This window comes from Typopeltis vanoorti, chromosome 14, assembly GCF_054136105.1.
Source record: "Typopeltis vanoorti isolate ZY-2024b chromosome 14, IOZ_Tvanoo_1.0, whole genome shotgun sequence".
In the NCBI taxonomy this organism is placed as follows: Eukaryota; Metazoa; Arthropoda; class Arachnida; order Uropygi; family Thelyphonidae; genus Typopeltis; species Typopeltis vanoorti.
The window spans coordinates 7,936,821-7,959,284 of NC_143562.1; the positions used below are offsets into that span (position 1 = coordinate 7,936,821).

At 37.0% G+C, this 22,464-nt stretch overlaps 1 protein-coding gene across 5 annotated transcripts in view; it reads left to right on the plus strand.

The window, feature by feature from the left end:
* The window catches only part of LOC150099158 (uncharacterized), a 77,196-nt gene that overhangs the window by 44,631 nt on the left and 10,101 nt on the right, over nt 1–22,464 (plus strand). For 2 of the 5 annotated variants that reach the window (XM_090403945.1, XM_090403946.1), the window contains 2 exons: nt 14,969–15,073; nt 18,811–19,140. The gene's annotated coding sequence lies outside the window, so the exon portion shown is untranslated. Of the gene's footprint in view, nt 1–5; nt 133–791; nt 905–14,968; nt 15,074–18,810; nt 19,141–22,464 lie in introns of those variants that run through there. The other 3 variants (XM_090403944.1, XM_090403947.1, XM_090403948.1) reach the window with 3 other exon arrangements.

Genomic DNA, 22,464 nt, shown 5'->3' on the forward strand with positions numbered 1-22,464 from the left:
CACTGAAACAGCACACCCGCAAGCACTAAATGGAAACAATCGATTCTACGGTCGGCCTCAGAATCGATTCAGTATATTCGTAGGATACATTGTTGTAACGAGTACGCCGTGTATGGACATAATCTGAAGCTGGTAAATTACTTGTGCGATTATTTTTAAAAATTAATTTTAATCAACAAAATTGAAAAATAAAAATCGCTTCAAAAATCATGAATTAATTTAATATTTTATTCATCTTCATCAGATACGTAAACTAAAGTGTGTATAGGCAGGTGCTATGACAAAACAGCTGTGCTATGACAAAACCTTGATATATCGTAACATATAAATCGATTTTTTGGAAAAATCGGAATAAACTATTATGCATCTATATACATGGAAGTATGTGATGTGTGAATAAGTACAGTTAACGAAACCCCCCCCCCCCTTTTAGATGCAGCTTAGTTCGTTAAATAAAAATTTTAAGTGTTATTCATGCTGACTTTTTTTTTTTTTTTTTTAATGTAGCTCTTTGTGGTTCCTGGTTAGGGAACTGAAGGGGAAAATATAAGGAACTAAGCTGCGTCTAAACGGCGGGGGGGGGATATCGTTAACTATACTTATTCACACATCATTTGTGTGAATAACCTTTAATATTGCTAAGAGCTTCGAATTAATTAATTATATATATATATATATATATATATATAGTATTTTTAGATAAAGAATTTGTTGCTTGCCATTGACTGAGGTCCCCCAGCAAACTTGAACCTGCTCCTATATCACATTTTCAAAAAAGAAAAGGAAAATTTTGTGAATTATGCTTATGAAGTTTTACTTCTAAAATATTCAGATAAATTTCATCCTCTAGTGTTGAAACTTCATTAATGACTAATAATGATATCATCTATACTGCCATATTTAGGTAAATTAGTTTATTTAGGATTCTTTTTTTATTCAGAAATTTTTTAAATGATTTCTGAGCTTTTTTGAGATGTGTTAGTGTTAAATTTTTAATCTCAAAACTTTAAATTAACAAAATGCTTTTTAGCCTGTATGATAGGACATAGTTTAGTATACTCCCTGATCACATCTTGTCACAAAATATTACATTGTCTATACCTTCCCCTCAAAATGTAATATAATAATAATTAACTGCCTTCAATATACTAAACTAACCCTTGAATATATTGTATATATTGAATGTATATATTCAATAAATAAATACAGGAAATAGCAATAAAATTCAAACAAAAATCAAACTGGGAAGACGTATGAAAGAGAATAAGGACAGGGATGTACTCCAGTTTTTAATATATATATATATATATATATTAAAAATTAGAACATATAAAATACAATTTTTAAATAGCAGAATTCATGAAATACAAATAAACCCACAAACAAAGATATACGCATTATTATATATGTAGATGGTTGATACTGGTGCTATATGTAGATGGGGAATTATGTAGTATAGACAGCAGGTTGTTGAAGTACAGTGCTCTCCAATGATACATTCTTGGGCTCCTTGAAGATGTCATGTAATAATGATTAGTATTTGCAGATGAGCAAATTGTATTAGCTTCATCAGAAGAACAATTGACAAAGATCAATAAAATCATCAAAGGAGATCTCAGAATGTTATTATTATTATTAACATTTGCTCTCCATTGAGTCAGAGACTAATCATGGGCGATACACATTATCACCCACAAAGCTCATCCAACCATGCCATAAACTGATTTATGTCTCTACATTCACAATACACTTGGGCAGTGCATTTCACTCATCAACCACTCTCCATGTAAAGAAACTTTGCTTCACTCCTCCGCTCATACCCTCCTTATCCAGTTTCCAGGAATGGCCTCTTGTTCTATCCTCCCTCCCATTCTATAAAAAATTTCTTCCATATTGACACCCTGACTAACTTGTCTCAATTATATCTCCCCTTCTCCTCCTCCTATTTACAGGGCTTTGCAATTTACATTCTCTCAGTCTGCCCTCGTATTCCAAAGACTACTGACTACCTTTGTGATTCTTCCCTGAACTCTTTCTAACATCCTCATCACCATGAAAACTCAGTGACCAAATCTGTCAGAATAATCCATATAAAGCCTTATACAGTGGCATCATAACCTCTTTATTTCTGCATGTCAGGGTCCTCCACATCATTTCACAAGTGATGTGGAGGACCAGTTGTGAAGACTTCACCAATGGCATTTATTATAAATTAGTGAAGTCTTCACAACTTGTGCAATATGACCTCTGAATTTCAAGTGCTTGTCCACCACCACCACTCCCAGATCTCTCATCATGTTTACCTCCTTTAAAGTTTCTCCACCAAGTGTATACTTTGCATCCCATTGTTACTTACCAAATTTCAAAACCTTGCACTTTGCAACATTGAATGGATAGTTCCACTGCCTATTCATGCAATCTATTCAAGTTTTCCTCTAAGGCCATAACATCTGCTTGACTCTGCATTACTCTCCCCAATTTTGCATCGTCTTCAAACAGCTGCATATCACTAGTTAAACTTATCCCAATATCGTTAATTACAAAATGAACAACAATGGTCCCAAAATTGATCCCTGTGGCACACCATTAGTGACCTTCCTCTTTCAGGATACTGCACCTTCATATATAACTCTGTCACCAATCAACTCAGAAGTCTGTTATCCAATCCTATCTGTTTCAATTTATTTAACAGCTTGTCATGTGGCAGTCAATCAAAAGCTTTTGCATTACAAGTGTAATGATTTGTAATAAGTAATAAGTGTACCACTTGTTATAGTACATAGTAACTTAGTAAAACATGATCTCCATAAATTAAAGATGCCAAGAAATTATATTATTTGTTTCATCTTCTATCCAGGTGTAAGTAAACCAAGTTTGCACATGAAGTCACTTCACAACTTGGCTACTTGTATATAGAGGCTAATGACTTTACATCAATTGCCTTAATATCCCATAATGCACTGCTCATATCCTCATGGACATGTATAATGCTATGCATCATGGGAAGGACAAACATGATCTCCCTTTAACATACCCATGCTGACAACCACAGAGGTTACTTCTGTTATAATAATGAGAATATCTAAGAAATTAAATATAATGGTTTTTGCTGAAGAAAACCCAGTAATAAGTAAAATAGTAATTCATTTACAAAAGATGTAAACATTAAAATATCAAATTTTGTTAAAAAGTAAATGGCATAATAAATAATATATTTAACCCAAACTCATCAAGAATTGTAGTAGAAAATGTACTAGAATAAGACTATATAATATGCCTAAAACACCTTTATTGTATCAAAATGAAACATGGATCATAAAAAAAGAGATATAAAACAAACTGAAGTGCATTTGAAATCCCCCCCCCCAAAAAAAAACGCTGGATATACCATGTGGTACTGTGAAACAAATTAAGAAATTTTATGCTTCCTGAATATAAAACGGGTAAATTATTACAAATAAATATAAACAAAAATAGAACATCAAAATCATTTATACAATTGCATACTACTAAATTGAGGAGGGTGATCAGGGAGCCAATTGGGGAGTGGAAAGGCAGGTACAAGTTTCAGTGAACAAAAGAAATTATATAATCCAGAGTATTTTAATAATAAGGTGTGACACCTTTTGGCTATTTGTATATGAAAATGTGACTTCTGCATTACTTCAACCTTAGTATCACCTCTGGGTCTGACTCCCACTGATGAGACCTCAATAAAGGTTGAAACCAGTCTGGGTAGTGATTTTCTCATAATGCATAGCATTATACATGTCTGCAAGCATATGTGCTTTGCATTATGGAATACCAAGGCAAGCGATGTGAAGTCATAAGCTTCCATATACGAGTTGCCCAAGTCATGAAAATACTTCAGGCACAAACTTACACTTGGATAAAGGATTAAACTAAGTACATAATTTCTTGGTATCTTTAATTTATGGTATAAACAACTGAAAAAACTTCTAACAAATGTGTGAAATTTCAGATAGGTGCAACCATGATAAATTTTTTTTTTTTTTATTATTTCCCAAGACCTCATGGAGTCAAAGACTCATCTGGGAGGTCCTATTATCACACACACATCTCATCATACCATGTCTTAAACACACTCAAACTCCTTGCAGACACCACACTCTCAGGCAAGGCATTCCAATCATTCGCAACCCTGAACGAAAAAAACCTGCCTCTCACACCCTCTTTATACAGTTTCCAGGGATGACCTGGTTCTCCCCTGATCTCCCACTATTCTCTGTAGAACTTCTCCACCATTGATCTTATAACAACCCCTTACCAACTTGTAGGTCTCTATCATATCTCCCCTCTTCCTTCTCTCCACCAGACTCTGCAAATTACATCTTTTCAATCTTTCCTCATACTCAACATTCCAGAGGTCAGAAACTACCTTAGTCAGTCGCCTTTGGACCCTTTCCAACATGTCTTCATCCTTCTGAAATCCCGGTGACCAAATCTGGGCACAATAGTCCATGTGTGGCCTAATCAAAGCCTTATACAATGGAACAAGAATCTCCCTACTTCTACACGTCAGTTTCCTCCGCATCATTCCCAGAAGTCTTTGTGTTGTCTTCACAATTTTGGCGATGTGTCCCCTAAATTTTAGATCCTTATCCACTATCACCCCCAGATCTCTTATTTTCTCTACCTCCAATGATATATTCTCACCAAGCATAAATTCTACATCCCATCTTTGTTTTCCAAATTTTAAAACCTTACATTTTGCAACATTGAACTCACATCCCCATTTGCTTGCCCAATCACTCAATTTATTCAAGTCTTCTTGCAAGGCCACAACATCTTCACTACTCTTTGTGGTTCGTCCCAACTTTGCATCATCTGTAAACAACTGAATATCTCCATCCAAATCTTTGCCAATATCATTAATATACAAGTTAAATAGTAATGGCCCTAAAACAGACCCCTGAGGCACTCCACTAGTGACTTTCCTTTTCCTGGATATTGCACCCCCATACACAACTTGTTGATACCTATCAGATAGCCAGTCTTCAATCCAATGCACTAATCTAATATCCAACTCCATCTGCTCTAGTTTGACTGTCAACTTATCATGAGGTACTCTATCAAAAGCCATTGTGAAATCCAAGTATATTACTGTGTATCCTTCTCCTCTGTCCAAGGATGCAGTCACTTTATTGTAATAAGTAAGTAGATTACTAAAACATGACCTCCCTTTAGCAAATCCATGCTGTCCATCAAAGATTATACCATTGTATAAATTAAGGAAACAGATTGATGGTGTGCAGTGGCTTGATCAATTGAAGGGGAGAAAGTTATTGGAAGTTTTTCCGCTTGGCTATACTATAAATTAAAGATACCAAGAAATTATATATTTGGTTTAATCCTTTATCCAAGTGTAAGCAAACAAATTATTTTCAGTGCATCTGAAGTATTTTTAGGACTGAAGCAACTTGTATATAGAAGCTAATGACTTCACACCCATAATGCAAAACACATATCCTTGCAGACATGTATAATGCTATGCATTGGGAAGAGTCACTATCCAGACAAGTTTCGACCTTTATTGAGATCTCATCAGTGGGAGCCAGACCCAGAGGTGATACTAAGGTTGAAGTAATGTAGAAGTCATATTTTGATATTTGGTTGAAGCAGTAAAGCAAGATTCCAGTGAATTCTGCAATTATGTTGCTTTTAAAAGAAGTTGTGAATATGGAAAACTGACATTTGTTGCTGGAGATGACATGAGTCACATCTTATATAGACAAAGTGAAAATATTCAGTGGTATTTCATATAGGAGCATTCAGAATAGCATTGACAACAGCAGGAAGGACAGAAGATTGCCAGTTGAAGAATGGGAAATCTTTAGAAAATTAAGTAACCTGATTTAATATACATGGGATATCACCATGTATATTAGAAATGTGCAGAAGAGCTGGCAGTGCCCTTGACTTGGTTGTTCAGCAGAAGTCTAGCAAAGGAACAGTCCTAGAAGAGTGGAAAGAAGGAAAAATAGTGCTACTGCCTAAGGGAGAATGCAAGTCAGTAGTGTCAAACTATATGTCAGTGTGTATATCAAATGTAATAATGAAAGTGTTAGAGGCTAGTTAGAGACAGAATACAAATCTGGATTGATGAGAGTGGAAGTTTTTTGAGTGAGAACATTATAGGTTTGCTAAGGGGGAGACCTTGCTTTAGTAACTTCGTTACATTTGATAATAGGATGTTGTATTGGACAGAGGAGCTGCTTATAAGGTGATTTATCTGGACTATGCTAAAGAATTTGATAGAGTATCAGATGAAAACTACTATTGAAATTAAGCAGAATGGAGTTGGATAGTCAGTTGTTAGCTTGGTTACTGGAATTGTTGACTCATAGGAGCCAACATGTTGTGTATAATGGTGTAGCATTATGAAAAAGGGAGGTGAAGAGTAAGCTACCACAGGGTTCTGTGCTGGGACTACTGTTGTTTAATTTCGATATATATATGTAGAAAGTTTTTAACTTGTATATATTATGTATTCTAGATACCAAGTAATTTTATATAAACTTGGTTTTTAATCCTATTTACCAAGTAAGCAAACAGACAAGTATGTCAAGTTTGCACCTGCACTTAGTGCAAGACAGAGGCAACTCCTGCAGGTAGTGCAGGACCGGGCAACTCGTGGTAAAGGTGGATTAAGATCTGATCACTTTCCTTAGTATTTTTTCCCTAATGCAAAGCATTAGGGAAAAAATACTAAGCATGTGATGCTTAGTATTTTTGCAGAGATGCATGATGCTATGCATTAAGGCAGGGGTCACTACCCAGACCGGTTTCAAACTTTATTGAAATATCGTCATTGGGAGCCAGACCTGAAATACGAAGGTTGAAGTGATGCAGATTACTTGGTATCTTGAATACATAATATATCCAAGTTAGAAACTTTCTACATCTATCTCTCATCCTGAGATTTTATTTAATAAGGTCAAAGCACCTTGTGACAACATGTTTAGGTAAAATTCATATAAGCTCTGCATCACTTCAACCTTCGTATTTCAGGTCTGGCTCCCAATGACGAGACCTCAATAAAGTTCGAAACTGGTCTGGGTAGTGACCCCTGCCTTTAATGCATAGCATCATACATCTCCGCAAGTGGATGTGCTTTTCATTAGGAGAAAAATACTAAGGAAAGTGATCGGAGCTTAATCCACCTTTACCACGAGTTGCCCAGTCCTGCACTACCTGCAGGAGTTGCCTCAGTCTTGCACTACGTGCAGGCGCAAACTTGACATACTTGTCTGTTTGCTTACTTGGGAAATAGGATTAAAAACCAAGTTTATATAATATTACTTGGTATCTTGAATATATATATATATATATATATATCAATGATAGAGTTCAGGATGTGAGAGAAGATATTCAGTTGTTTGTTGATGCTAAATTAGGAAGTGCAGTATGTTACAAAATATAAACCTGAATGTGTTTCAATAGTTTGGTGCTTTGGGCAGAAGAATGGGAATGTTATTTCAGCATTGGTAGGTGTAAAGTTGTGCGCATTGGCCATAGAAGACAGAATGAGGTTTATCTTATTGGAGAAACTCTGCTTCGGGAGGTGGAGGACACTAGGGATTTAAGGAGCTTTGTGGATAGTGAACTGAAGTTCAGGGGATACATCATGAAAGTTGTAAGGGTTACTCAGAAAATTGCCGAGTAACTCTTACAGTTCAAGTACAGAGAAGTAGGTAATAGTTCTACTTTAAATGTACTAATTAGGCATCATTTGATTTCTGTGCATATTGGCTTGGATTTAGCCAAGAACTGACAATAAGGAAGCATTACAGAGTTCAGAGGAAAATAACTAAGCCTATCTTAGGACTCTGGAATGTAATCTGCAGTGCTTGGTAAGTAGGAGGAGAAAACCCATTCTGTATTCTCTGGCCAAAGTGAACAACTTTACACTTACCAGTGCTGAAATGACATTCCCATTATGTGACGGTCAGTCATGCCTTAGTAATTTACTATCTTTTTATAATAGAGTAACAGCATAGTTAGATAAAGGAAATGGCTATAAGATTATTCTGCTGGATTTTGCAAAGTCATTTGACAGAATACCACATGGAACTCTATTACACAAATTAGAACAAATGGGGTTGGATGTGACATTGGTTATTATTATTATTATTATTATTGTTCCGGGCAACTCCAAGGAGTCGACAGACTCATCGAGGGAGGCCCTAACATCATGTCAAGAACAACTATTAGACATTGACACAGTATCTATCATACCTTGTCTTGAACTCATTCACGGTCATAGCACCCACAACAGACTCTGGAAGCTTATTCCACTCATTCACCACTCTCCAAGCAAAAAACCTAGCTCTAACTCCCTTGTCAACCACGCTCTTGCCCAGATTCAATGCATGGCCCCTAGTCCTCCCACCACCAGTCATATTTTCAAAAATATCTTCTGGATCAATCCTATAGAAACTCCTCAGTAATTTGAATGTCTCAATCATATCACCCCTCCTTCGCCTATCGTCCAATCTCTGCAACCCACAAATCTTCAACCTATTCTCATAAGGTTCATTCCACAGACCTATCATCTTGGTCACTCGTCTCTGGATCCTCTCCACTTCCTCACCACGAAGAAACCCTGGTGCCTATAACTGGGCACAGTAGTCCAGATGGGGTCTTATAAGGCTCGATTAAGCAGATAAGAGGGTGGCTGCTGGACAGATACCAAAAAGTGGTATATGAAGAGGTAGAATCAAGGCAAAAACAGGTGATTTGTGGTGTGCCACAAGGTTCAGTGCTGGGGCTATTGCTTTTTAATTTGTACATAAATAATATAGGAAATAACTTGAAATGAAATATTCAGTTGTTTGCTGATGATGCAAAATTAGGTTGAGTTAATCATGGCACATTGGAGAGCTTGCATGACAATTTAAATAGGCTGTCAGTATGGGCAAAAGATAACAGATTTACGTTTAATGTGAAGAAATGTAAAGTTATGCATTTTGGGATAAACAGATTAGAGGACAATTGCTATTGAAGAACACGTTAACAATTAGAGATCAGGAAGTTGTTATTCCTACTTGTAAGGCCTTGATACATCCACATCTAGATTACTGTACTCAAATCTGGTCTCCTAGGTTTCTTGGGGATGATGACACAGTGGTGATGATTCAGAGGCAAGTGACCAAGATTGTGAGTGGTTTGTGGAATCTTACCTATGAAGATGGATTGAGGATATGTGGATTGCAGAAGTTGATTGATAGGAGAAAAAGAGGGGATATGATAGAAACATATAAGTTGCTTAAACAATTTTATAGGATTGATGCAGGGGAAAATGTTTCAGCACTTAGCTGGTGGGGCCAGAATAAGGGAGTCATTACTCAGAGTTGAATAAAGGTGTGGTTAGTAGGGGTGTGAGAATTAGATTTTTTGCTTGGAGATAAATGAGTGGAATTTGTTTCCAGAGTCAGTTATGAGTGCTTTGTCTTTTAATGGATTCAAGGATAGGTATGATAGATTTTGTGGATAGTTCGAGTCTCCCACAATAAGTCTTCAGACTCCACAGAGGTGCCCATACAATAATAATAAAATACAAGGGAGATGGTGAGGGGCTGAAAAGTAATGATAAACATTAAAGCAACTGATATAACCACAAGAAGAGCATATCTTAAAACGCTTTAACATCCATGTTTCATCAAATTGTAATAATTTGTTCTTTTTCTTGGAGGATCTATGAGAAGACATGTTGGCGGTTTTGAAGAAATTATTATTAAGGCAATTATTATTATTATGGGCAACTCCAAGGAGTCTTGAGACTCATCGAGGGAGGCCCTAAATATCATGTCAAGAACAACTATTCAACATTCACACAGTATCTATCATACTTTGCCTTGAACTCATTCACAGTCATGGCACCCACAACAGACTGGCAGCCTATTCCACTCATTCAACACTCTCCAAGTAAAAAAACTAGCTCTAACACCCTTGCTAACTACACTCTTGCCCAGTTTCCATTGATGTCCTCTAGTCCTCCCACCACCAGTCCTGTTCTCAAAAATATCCTCTGAATTAATCTTATAGAAATCCTTCAGTAATTTGAATGTCTCAATCATATCACCCCTTTTCCGCCTATCAACCAATTTCTGCAACCCACAAATCTTCAACCTGTTCTCATAAGGTTCATTCCATAGACCGGCTATCATCTTGGTCACTTGCCTCTAGATCTTCTACAGCTCCTCCCATTAATAACAAATCCTGGTGCCGAGATCTGTTCACAGTAGTCAAGATGGGGTCTTATCAAGGCTCGATACAGACAGTAACTTGCTTGTCTCTGCTCGTCAAAGTATTCTTCAGGAACCAAGTGATTTGATGAGCTGATTTAGCCACTTTTGCAATGTGCCCTCTAAACTTTAACTCTCTGTCTACCAACACTCCCAAATCCCTGGCCTTGTCAATCTCCTGGAGTACAGTTCCACCAATGTGGTATACTGCTGCTAATCTTTTCACCCCAAAATGCATAACCTTACATTTTGCCACATTGAATTGACATCCATTCTCCTTAGCCCAGTCCTCCAATCTATCCAAATCATAATGCAAAATTTTGACATCATGTGCATTCACTATTTCTTAATCCAACTTTGCATCATCAGCAAACAAATGAACAGTTCCTCTCCGATCCTTTCCTATATCGTTAATGAATAAATTAAATAGTAGTGGTCCAAGAACAGAACCCTGCAGCACACCACTAGTCGCAGGCCGTCTTTTGGACTCTACTCTTGAATAAACTACTTTCTGATATCTCTCCATCAACCACCCTCCTATCCATCTCACCAACCCTATATCCATCCCCATATACTGCAGTTTGCTGATTAGAATTCCTTGTGGTATCCTGTCAAAGGCCTTAGCAAGGTTCAGCAGTATCACTGTAAACCCATTACCCTTATCCAGTTTAGCCGTCACTGTGTTATAAAACGTGAGAAAGTTAGTGAGGCATGATCTACTCTTCACAAAACCATGCTGTTCCCCATACAGTATCCCGTTACCATATATCCATTCCTGGATTTATTTCTCTTGACTACTTTCTCCAAGACCTTGACAATGACTCCTGATACACTGATCAGTCGGTAATTTGCAACAGCAGTCTTGGAACCTCCTTTATGCAGTGGAACTATTTTCCCCTCTTTCCACCCCCTTGGGATTAACCCAGACCCGAGACTCAAATTAAATATAATGGTGAAGGACACTGACAATTCTTTAGCTTCTTCACGTAAGACCCGATCTGGTATGCCATCCAATCCCACAGATGTATTCACATTAAGGTTTTGTAATAGATTATTCACCTCCACTTCATTCACCACAATTCCCGTATAAGCTATTGGTTCCGTCATTCCTGCAATATCACCACCTGGATGATATATTCTTGCAAAGTGTTTGCTCGGTAATTGCACTATATCAACTGATTCAGTTACCTCCCTACCATTGGCATTCCTTAAAATCATTCTGCCGTATACATTTTTTCTTTTACTTGCAGCATATTGAAAAAACTGTTTGGGATTCTCTTTAGCTTGCATAGCTAATTCCCTTTCATAATCCTCCTTCGCTTTTCTTACGATACTCATTACCCTTCTGGTCTGCGCTTTATACTGTTTGTGTGCCTTCAGGTCACCTTTCTCCTTAAATTCCCTCCACAGTTGTTTCTTTTTTTGCAGCTCAAGCTTAATGGTGTTATTCATCCATTTAACCACTACTTGATTTACTATTCGGACTCTAGGTATAGAGTTTGAATAGTAAATCAAGTACAAATCAAGTAAATCAAGTAAATACAGTCAGCCATTACCTCCCGCAAACGCTCCTTAACCACCTCCCATGCACTACAACATCCAGCCCTTGCAGTTTTACATGCCATGGCACTGAACCAAGCAATCTCCTAAGCTTGTCATACTTACCAGCCCAGTAATTCTACATGTACCCTGTCTTAATTGAAAATTCCACACATTTTGCCACCACCTCCCAGGTCAACCTTATGATCACTCTCACCAGTTGGTGGCAACATGGTCATATTCATTACAGTCAATTTCTCAGATGCAGTTACTAGTCTCGAACCCCTAGTGTTTTCTATTACATGCTGTCTCAGATAGTTATCCCTTAATAACTGCATAAAATCCAATTCCTTGTTCCCATGTGTTCTCTCCTCCTTCCAATCAATGTTACCATAGTTGAAATCCCCCATAATAATTACCCTCCTTCCACTCATTGCATCTATTTGCTCATGCATACTATCTCCACCATCTATTCCATCACTTGGTCTATAGCAGCACCCAGCTATATAATTTGTTCTGCTAGTCTCAATCTCACACAAAATAGCTTAAAATGCGCTCTTTTTCACTATCCTGTAGTTCAACATCTATTCTCCTTGGTTGCAGTTCATCAGCTATCATCAATAACACATCTCTCCACCATTTTATTCTCTCTTTCCCTCCTGAACACACTATACCCTTCACATTCTATCCCACTAGCTATATTATCTTCTGTCAGCCATGTTTCACTAATGCCAATAACCTGTGGCCAGGAAGAGCCAGTCAAGGCCAAAAATTCTTCCTTCTTGTTCCTAATACTCTTAGAATTAGTATACGTGAAATGCAGAAGCCCGTTAGTCCCACCCCTATCTTGATGCCTTATACTTACTATCCCATTCCGATTTGTCCCTCCGTACTAGCTCGGGCATGTATAATACACATTCTTACACTCAACTGCCTCCCTAATGTCTGCATATCCACTTTCTCCCTCCCACCTCCTTATTAGCTCAACTCTGCAAATCATGCAGAGTTGAGTCATGATTGTGACTTATAAACTTCTGAAAGAGTTATACAGAATTACAGCAGATGAAATTATTCATATTATGGAGGGTGGAGAAAGGACGTGAGGCCATCCATGGAAGTTGGGAACACGTCCTTTCTCCACCCTCCATAATATGAATAATTTCATCTGCTGTAATTCTGTATAACTCTTTCAGAAGTTTATAAGTCACAATCATATCCCCCCCCCGTTCCCCTGTTTGCTAGTGTCTGTAGTCTACAAAATCTCAATCTGTCTTCATAATCTGTATTCCACAATCCTGATGTCATTTTTGACACTCACCTTTGCACTCTCTCCACTGTATCAGAATCACCATGGAAACCAGGAGACCAGACCTCTGCACAGTAGTCCAAGTGAGATCTTATCAAGGCCTCGTAAAGAGAAAAAATTTCGAAGACACACAGGTGCAGGCCATCATCGAATTTTTCGTGCTGCAAGAAAATTCTGCAATGAGATTCACCAAACTTTGTGTGAAACTTTAGGGAACTGTGACCCAGCATATCCAACAGTTGCCAGCGGATGGTTGAGTTTAAAACTGGGCTTCCTAAGACAACAGACACTTCCAGATCAGAAGACCTTCCACAGTAATCACACCTGAAAACATCAATACGGTGCACACCATGATTCTTGATAATAGATGAATACTAGCCAAAAACATTGCAAAAACTCTCAGGATATCCAGGGAACAAGTTTGGGTCATTATCCACCAACATCTGGACTTGCAGAAGCTTTCAGTGAAGTAGGTCCCCAAATGTTTGAATGCTGACCAAAAGAGAGAACATATACTGTCGTCACAAGGATGCAAATTTTTTGGCTTGTATTGTGACTGTTGAAACACAGCTTCATTACTATGACTGAGAGACCAAACAACAGTAAATGGAGTTGAGACACAAAGGTTCTTCACGGCCAAGTTTTGAACCAAAAGTCAGCTCTTGTCATTGTTTTTTGGGATATGGATGGTGTAATCCTTAACAAGTACTTCAAAAAAAAAAAAGTAAAACTGTTATAGCAGCAGTTTATTTACAGCTCTGAAGGAACTGAAGGAAGTAACGAAAGAAAAATGAATGGCATGAGAAACTGAGCAGAGGCCTGTTGCTTTTGCAGAACCACGCAAAACCTACTCACTCTACTCATAAAACTCAACAGACAATACACAACTTGGGCTTTCAATATCTGCCTCACCCACTATTCACCAGACCTAGCCCATCTGGCTCTTTCTTATTCCCAAATTTAAAGAAACGCTTGAAAGGAAAAATTTACCACAGACAATGAAGTCATATATGCAGATGAGGACTGGTTTGTACAACAAGGGAAAGACTTTTTTCCTCAGAGGATTACAAATGATGCAGCAGCATTGTAACACGTGTATAGTACTTGTTACAACACTGCTGAATATATAGAATAATGTGTAAACTGCATGGTTCTACCTCAATTCCTTCATGGTGTGATTATCACAACTGTTTGGTACACCCAACTAAGTTGGTTAGAGGAGTCTATCAGATGGCTGCAGGAGAATTCTTGCATAGGGAAATGGGGAACAAGAAGCCATCCTGAAAACTGCAACAAAGGCCATGTGATAAAGAAGTGAAAATGAGATTTTTTTAAATTTATTCATGGCAAGTGGTGAATGAATGGAATGCATTAGTGGAGTGTGTGGTGAGTGTTTCAACAATGAATGCCTTGAAGGCAAGGTATGATAGTTATTGTGGTCTATGAGTATTTGACCTCCCATGATGAGTCTTTGAACTTTATTGAAGTTTGGAAGTAATACTAGTACTGTACAAAAGAAATGGAAAATGAATAGTTGAAAGACCAAGAAAGCGATTGCACGAAAACAAATAAAGCCATTTTGCCTATGACCATGATAAGAACAAGAGTTTGTTTGCTAATATTCTTAATGTTTAGCTTGGGAATAAAAGCTACCTTAGATTAATTTTTAGGGTTTGAAAATTTGAAGAAAGATTTAAACTGAAATTAATGCAATAGCTCTTTGATGTACTACAAGGAAACATATACACCTCCTGTAGTTTCTTTATGTGTAGGTCTACATTTCTTTTCTTTTATTTATAGAATAAGAAGATGTGAATCTTACAAATACATTATTATTATTATTATTATCATATAGGCAACTTCATGGAGTCCGTGGAGCCCCTAAATATTATCCCAAGCAGTGGTGGTTTGTGGCTTGAAATCATGGGGTGCTGCAACTTTCAAAATATATATACACACTGTAAGTACATGTATACATGTTTGGATAAAATATCAAAATTATGGTAAAAATTTTAAAGAAAATTAAACATGAAAAAATATTGTTTATTATTGATAAAATTATACAGTTTGGTATAATTCAAAATTACTTAAAAATAAAATACATTATCATAACCCAAATAATGTTCTAAAATAAAAACTATAGCAAATGTTATGTCTTTAATTGTAATGTCCAAATATTTAAAGAGACTGAGTAAACATGATAAACACTACGAGCACGCTACTACTGGCGCAAACTGCATATAAAGAACAGTGGAACTGCACGATGAATGGTGCCACATTACGCTAATAGCTCGCATCTCACTATGACGTGCATATGGTTGCGCTCATAGCAAATTCTAGCAATATGATACTGTGGTAAACACAGTGCTGCTAAAGTCCTTTGCCCTCCTAAGTGCTACAAGATGGATTTTTATTATTTTTTATACAAAATAGAGATTTGTATAGGATTGTTGATTATAAAATTAATTATTACAAGCAAATATAAATAAATTAATAAATATATTTTTATATCGAGAAAAATTGGGGGTGCTGCAGTTCCGCAGTGCTTATGCATGAGCTTCCCCTGCCTGTGGTACTCCACTTGTAAGCTTTTGCCTCCTTGATAATGCTCCCCCCCCTACACAATTCTCTTATACCTATCAGATAGCCAATACTGAAACTAGATCACTAACCCGAGTTCTAAAGCCATGTGTTGCAACTTAAATATCTGAGGGTGATGATAAATAGAAACCTGAAATTCAGCTAACATATTGCAAATCATGTAGTATTGTTTGTCATTTGGTACCCTTTTTTAAAATACAAAACAGTGGCAAAATATGTCTTTTCCTCATCAATTGCTCTTCTCACTTTATTACAAAAGGCAATCATATGAGGATTACAAAGTCCAGGCAAAGTGGGTGACTTGGTTGGTAAGGGTAGCAAAAGTGAGATATGAACAGCAGTTAGCTAATGAAGCCAAATAGAATCCTAGGGAATTCTTTCGATATGTAGCCAGCAAAAAAAGAATGATTATGGAACGATGACGTTGATTGGAGAAAATGGTATAAAGACAGCTGTTGAGGAAGATATAGTGGAGATACTTAATGAGCAATTCGTAAAGGTCTTTCCATCTTGTGAATGTGACTTCATAGAAAGATAGAGAGCAGTTGATGATGGGGAGGAGAGACTGACTGTAAGTAAGCAAGACGTGTATGGGGAGTTGAGCAAACTAGATGTTAATAAGGCTGTGGGACTTGATAATATGTAACCAGTATTCTAAAGGAATGTGCCATGGAGTTGACATCTGGCTTGACATATTTTTTTAATATGAGTCTTGCACTGGGTCGAGTTCCTAAGTAGTGAAAGGAGGGCAAGATTGTGCCACTTCATAAGGGAGGTGATAGAACTCAAGCAACAAATTATAGGCCTATCTGTGTGTCAGGTGTTGTGGTTAAGTTGTTGGAGAAGCTTGTGAGAACTAGGATCCAGAATTGGGTTGGCAACAATGGTGTTATCTGTGATGGACAGCATGGATTTGCTAAAGGGAGGTTATGTTTTAGTAATCTACTTACTTATTATAATAAGGTGACTGCTTCCTTGGACTGAGGAGGATACACAATAATAATATACTTAGATTTCGCAAATGCTTTTGATAGATTACTACATGATAAGTTGGTAGTCAAACTAGAGCAGATGGGGTTGGATATTAGATTAGTGCATTAGATCAGAGACTGCTATCTGATAGGTATCAGCAACTTGTGTATGGGGAAGCAATATCCCAGAAAAGGAAGGTCACTAGTGGTTTGCTTCAGGGGTCTGTTTTAGGGTCATTGCTGTTTAACTTGTATATTAATGATATTGGCGAAGTTTTGGATAGAGATATTCAGTTGTTTGCAGATGATGCGAAGTTGGGACAAGCTATGAAGAGTAGAGAAGATGTCATGGCCTTACAAGAAGACTTGAATAAATTTAATGATTAGGCACAGGAATGTGGATGCGAGTTCAATGTTGCAAAATGTAAGGTTTTAAAATTTAGGAAACAAAGATGTGAAGCAGAATTTATGCTTGGTGGGGATATATTGTTGGAGGTGGAGGAAATAGGAGATCTTGGTGCAATAGATAAGGATCTGAAATTTAGGGGACACATTGCCAAAATTGTGAAGACAACACAAAGACTTCTGGGAATGATGCCAAGGACACTGACTTGTAAGTGTAGGGAGATTCTTGTTCCATTGTATAAGGCTTTGATTAGGCCACACATGGTCTACTGTGCCTAGATTTGGTCACCTGGTTTTCAAAAGGACGAAGAGATGTTGGAAAGGGTCCAAAGGCAACTGACTAAGGTAGTTTCTGACCTCTGGACTATCGCATATGAGGAAAGATTGAGAAGATGCAATTTACAGAGTCTAGTTTAATGGAGGAAAAGGGGAGATATGATAGAGACCTACAAGTTAGTAAAGGATTGTTAGTGTGTTGGAGAGGTTCTACAGAAAACAGTGAGAGATTCGGGGAGAATCAGAGGTCATCCCTGGATAGGGGCGCACCAGTAGTGTCCGGCACCTGTGTGCAAAACTTTAGTTGGTGTCCCTATACCCCTTCCCCCAATAAAAAATCACTTTATAAAAACGTATCAGTGAGTTAAAATGAAATACAAAATATATTAATTATAAGTTTATTGAACAAAAAGCAGAAATTGCAAAAAAAAAAAAAAAAAAAATGTATAAAATACAATAAACATACAAGAAGGGTACAAAAGCAACAAAAATAATTTGAAAAAAAAATAAAGTAAATAAGTAATAAGATAAATAAATAATAGTAACTTATAAGTATATAAAATAGGAACATATTAAACATTATTGGGTAAAGAAATAGTTAAATAAATATTTAAACAGAAAGAAAAATCACTTAGTGAATTGAACTTTTCTAGTTTTCATTAATGAAAATTTTCTAATAATATCATGTATATCAAGTTGATCCAAAATATCTGACTCTATTGATATAATGGCAAGATTTGAAAGTCTGTCTTGTACTATTGTGGAGTGCAAATATTTTTTAATCATTTTAAGTTTAGAAAAAGACCGTATTGCAGATGCTACAGATACCGGTAATGACAAAAGAATCCAAAGAGCAATTGTAAAGTTTGGATAAACTGTGATGAAGTCATTTGAATAAATATACTGAATTATCTGATATATCTCGGTTTTAAAATTAGAAATAAATGGTTGACAGTGTAAAATTTCTTTGCATAAATCGTCTACATCAATCTCTGAATGATATACTCATGTGTTAATTTTTGTCGTAACTTTTTACAACAAGATAATAAATATTCTTTGTTTCGTGAAGTACTTAACAAATACAAAATCTGAAAGGACATATGTTCTTTTAATAAAGTAAATCTTTCCTTCAAAGATTGTAATATTCTATCTATTATGCAGAGAAAAAAAATTACTTTAAATGAAATTTCAGGATCTACTATATTTTCATGTTCGTAATCAAATTGTATTGTCTTTTTATGTCACCTTAGTGGGCTACTACTATGAAATACAGATTCAGATCAAATTTTGCCCCAGTTAATTTTATCTTTCTTCAATTTCTTCAATGGCGAATTCTCCATGCTTGCTATACTTGTTGCTATACTTTCTCAACATTAATTGAGAAAGTAATATTTATTTGTTAATAAATGCATACATTTAAAGCATTTCACTTTTATTTTTGTAGAACAGAAGATGTCTTAAGCTTGCGTGGTAATAATTGAGCTTTGTATTGTGTATCGAAGGCCAATGCTTGCTTGTCTAGTCAAAGCTACCTTGGCTTGCTCGGTTGTAGGAGCTTCCAGGTTCTCGCTGCAGCACTGTGATTTCATGCACGTGCATAGCCATTTCCGCTCCCTTCACGTCATCTTAAACACAAGGCCACACGCAGTCAACGTAGCTCTAGCCAGTGAGCTTCAGCCAGCCTTTACAAGTGTGTGTGGTTGCTTGGGAAAATTAAGTTACAACCAACTTTTGATGACGATGTTATTGACCAGTTAATAAAGAAGAACCATAGGTTAGAATTTGTATTCAACTAGCTAAATTGAAAAAGATAGAATATCCTTTGTAAAATAAATGTTGTATTTGTATGATTAAATGTACATAAATTTCTAAATATATAGTTTTAAATGGTCAGTAATTCATTATTCCACTAATCAGACTTCAATCATGCCTCTCACTCCATGAACGATAACAAGAGCAAGCGTGAATTTCAAGACCAGCATTCACCCTTGAATTTCTTTGAAAGTTTCATCAGACCTATAATCATTTAAAAATTGATTTAGATCATTCAATGCATCTAAAGTAAGTTGGAGATTCATAGATGAAGACTGCAGTATGAAGACTGACAAAATTCACTTTATTTAAAATATCATACCAAATCTTTGGTGCCTTTACTATCCTGGTGCCTGTGTGCATCGCACACATTGCACATTTGGCCGGCATGCCCCTGTCCCTGGAAACTGTATAAAGAGGGTGTGAGCAGTAAAGTGAGAAGCAGGTTTCTTGCATGCAGAATTGTGAATGATTGGAATACCTTGCCTGAGAGTGTGTTCTCTGCAGAGAATTTGAATGTGTTTAAAGCACGGTATGATGAGTTGTGTGTATGATAAAAGGACCTCCCAGATGAGTCTTTGACTCCATGGGGTCTTGGGTATTAATAATAATAATAATATTACTAAAACAAGAGTGTCTAACAAATCCATGGTGACCCTCACAGATAACATTACCCTCATTTGCCCAATGTTGTAAATGATCCCTCACTAATTTCTCCAAGATCTTAACAACTAGTGATGAAATACAAACTTGTCTATAGTCTGACACTTCCAGTCTGCTACCACACTTACTCAGTGGCACCATCTTATCCTTCTTCCACTCAGATACCTTTCGGATACCTTTCACATGGCCAGACTTTTATTGAAAAGCCAGGTCAACAGAGTTGTCAGTTCTGTAGCAAATTCTCTCATAGTCCCATTGCTTTATTGACATCCAGAGTGAATTGGATGTCTTCATATTGCACTTCTAAACTTCAAACCTGCCCTTTAGTATTAACACCTACTTCTATCTAACAGATAAGCTTTGGTGTTGACGGTTATTCATAGGCCTAAGTATTGATGAAACATGGGCTTTGCACCACTTTATCTTTAGGCAAGCAACTGTGATCTGCTTGCCTAAGGATAAACTTCACCCTTTAGCACACCCAGGAGTGTATGACGCTCCCTGTGACTGTGACTTGGCCTATTATGGGCAAACAGGAAGATCAGTTAACATCTGCTTGGAAGAACATGAAAAATACATTCCCTACTATTACTATGGCAAGTCAGGATTGGCAGACCATGCTTTGGAGACTCCTTCACACAGGATTAAATGGAAGAAAACAAATGTGATATTTAGGAGTCGTTACAGATCTGAAAGATTATTTTTTGAATCAGCAATGGCTTTGAAGAATTCCTCCAACCTTAACAAATATGGTTGCATCAATTTGCCAAAAATGTGGGAGACTGTTATCCTAAGAGAAACTCCTGCATAGCTTTTTTTTTTTTTTTTTTCTGTCAGAGGGTGCCAAAATAGGACTTTAGATCTTTTCTCCATTGCAATTGTATTGTTTCACTCACTCACTGTCGCGTGTACAAGTGTGTTTTGCTCTGATGATGCTCGGTTGAAATTCAGTGAAATATAAGCAGTAAATAAAACATCTCTTTGGTAAAATTGTTTGGTGTTGTTAATACTATTAAAATAAATCATGGAAAACCTACTTCTCCTGGATGAAATATTATTATTATTATCTGACACCTCTAGGGAGTTCACAGACTCATCGAGGGAGGTCACCTACTCTACAGGTCTCTGTAGAGTCTCCATCACTCAATCCACCAACTAACCGCAACTACACCAAATGTTCATTCAATGTGTCAGTCACTGTATTCCCATTTTTATCCAACAATATCATTCTTCCATGATCCTCTCCTACTGGTCACAGAGTGAAAAAATTCCTTAGGACTTCCTTTAGAGCTCAGGGCTAATCTCTTTTTATATTCCAGTTTTGTCTCCTTCCTTTCCATACTAGCCACTCTCATGACCTGAGTTTTATATTCTTCATGCATCTGCTCTCCATCCCTCTCCTTATATCTCTTCCATAACCTTCTTTTTACTTGCAGTTCCCGTTTGATATTATCCACTTTATTCCAAATTGTCTCCTTCTTCACTTGCGGTATACAGCTTGCTATTGCTGCTAATAAAGATTCCTTCACAAGTTCCCCAGCACTAATGATATCTTGCCCTTCCAATTCCTCCCTTCATGGACCTGCCCTAAGATGATGTTTAAGTCTATTTTAATCACCTGCCTTATAATTCGACATAAATTCCTTTCTCTTTGATACTCCTGCATGTCTATTTATCCTTCAAGTCAAAACCACGTAGTCTCTCTCTCCAACTGCAGGCAGAGATGCCATCTCAGTTATAATCAGCTCTTCTGATGCTATGATTAAATGTAAAAGTCTTGAACCTCATGTTCCTTCTACTACATGTTGCTTAAGACATTTGTCCCTCAAGAATTTCAGAAATTGTATTCCCTTATTACTACATGCAGTTTCATCTTCCCAATTTATACTGCTGTAGTTAAAATCTCCCATAACAATCCTTCTTCTTGCACTTGCCAAACTCAACTGCCTAAACATCTCCTGCTCTTCACCCTCTGTGCTCCCTGGCTTGTAGCAACACCTCCACTAAATATCCTGTCCTGTCCACTTCTACCTCACAACACATGCTTTCAAAACAGTTAGTGCCATTGCCTTCCAAATACTCCACTTTGAGAGGACATAAGTCAACACTTGTCATAAGCAATACTCCACCACTGCATTTACCCTTCCTATCCTGTTGAAAAATGCTATACCCTGCTAATTCTATTCCTGTCAGTATATCATCTTTTATTAACTACATCTCAGAGATCCAAATAATCTCTGGACAGGCTGATTCTGTCAGCACCATCATCTCCTTTATCTGGATACTCCTGGCATTAGTATAAAAAAATCAAGGCATTGTCACTGTTTCTACCTATCATTATCTTCTCCAGACTCCACTGGATTCAGCATTACCCAGTGTATTTCCACTTCTCCCAAGCACCTGTTCCCACAAGAGGCCACCTCTGCTACCATCTACCCTGATAATTCTAGTTTCCCTGCATTGACACTGACTTGTTTAGATAACATCATTTTCTCAAGATGCCTAGGTCTTTCCTCATTCAAATGCAAGCCATCCCTCTCTCTCTCATACAGTTCCTCTCTGTCCTCAAATGCCCTCCAAGCATCCACATATTCCAAGCCTCTCTTTCAACACATTCTGGTTT